Below are 1,050 nucleotides of genomic sequence, written 5' to 3' on the forward strand. Positions count from 1 at the left end.
AATGACTTGATGGAGCTGAAAAACACAGCATGAGAACTTTCTGAAGCATACAAAAGTATCAATAGCTGAATCGATCAAGCAGAAGAACGGATATCAGAGACTGAAGATCAACTCAGTGAAATAAAGCAAGAAGACAAGATTAGATAAAGAAGAGTGAAAAGAAATGAACAAAGCCTCCAAGAAATATGGGATTATGTGAAAAGACCAAATCTACATTTGATTGGTGTACCTGAAAGTGATGGGGAGAATGGAACCAAGGTTGAAAACACTCTTCAGGATATTATCCAGGAGAACTTCCCCAACCTAGCAAGACAGGTCAACATTCAAATTCAGGAAATACAGAGACCACTACAAAGATAGTCCTCAAGAAGAGCAACTCCAAGACACATAATCGTCAGCTTCACCAAGGTTGAAATGAGGGAAAAAATGTTAAGGGCAGCCAAAGAGAAGGCTCAGGTTACCCACAAAGGGAAGCCCATCAGACTAACAGTGGATCTCTCAGCAGAAACCCTACAAGCAGAACAGAGTGGGGACCAATATTCAGCATTCTTAAAGAAAAGAATTTTCAACTCTGAATTTCATGTCCAGCCAAACTAAGCTTCATAAGTGAAAGAGAAATAAAATCCTTTATGGACAAGCAAATGCTGAGAGATTTTGTCACCACCAGGCCTGCCTTACAAGAGCTCCTGAAGGAAGCACTATGCATGGAAAGGAACAACTGGTACTAGCCACTGAAAAAAATACCAAATTGTAAAGACCATTGATGCTATGAAGAAACTGCATCAACTAATGGGCAAAATAACCAACCAACATTATAATGGCAGGATCAAATTCACACATAACAATATTAACTTTAAATGTAAACAGGCTAAATGCCCCAATGAAAAGACGCAGACTGGCAAATTGGATAAAGAGTCAAGACTCATTGGTGTGCTGTGTTCAGGAGACCCATCTCACGTGAGAAGACACACATAGGCTCAAAATAAAGGGATGGAGGAATATTTACCAAGCAAATGGAAACCAAAAAAAAAAAAAAGCAAAAAAAAAGCA

This window comes from Mandrillus leucophaeus, unplaced genomic scaffold (assembly GCF_000951045.1).
Source record: "Mandrillus leucophaeus isolate KB7577 unplaced genomic scaffold, Mleu.le_1.0 Scaffold2343, whole genome shotgun sequence".
In the NCBI taxonomy this organism is placed as follows: Eukaryota; Metazoa; Chordata; class Mammalia; order Primates; family Cercopithecidae; genus Mandrillus; species Mandrillus leucophaeus.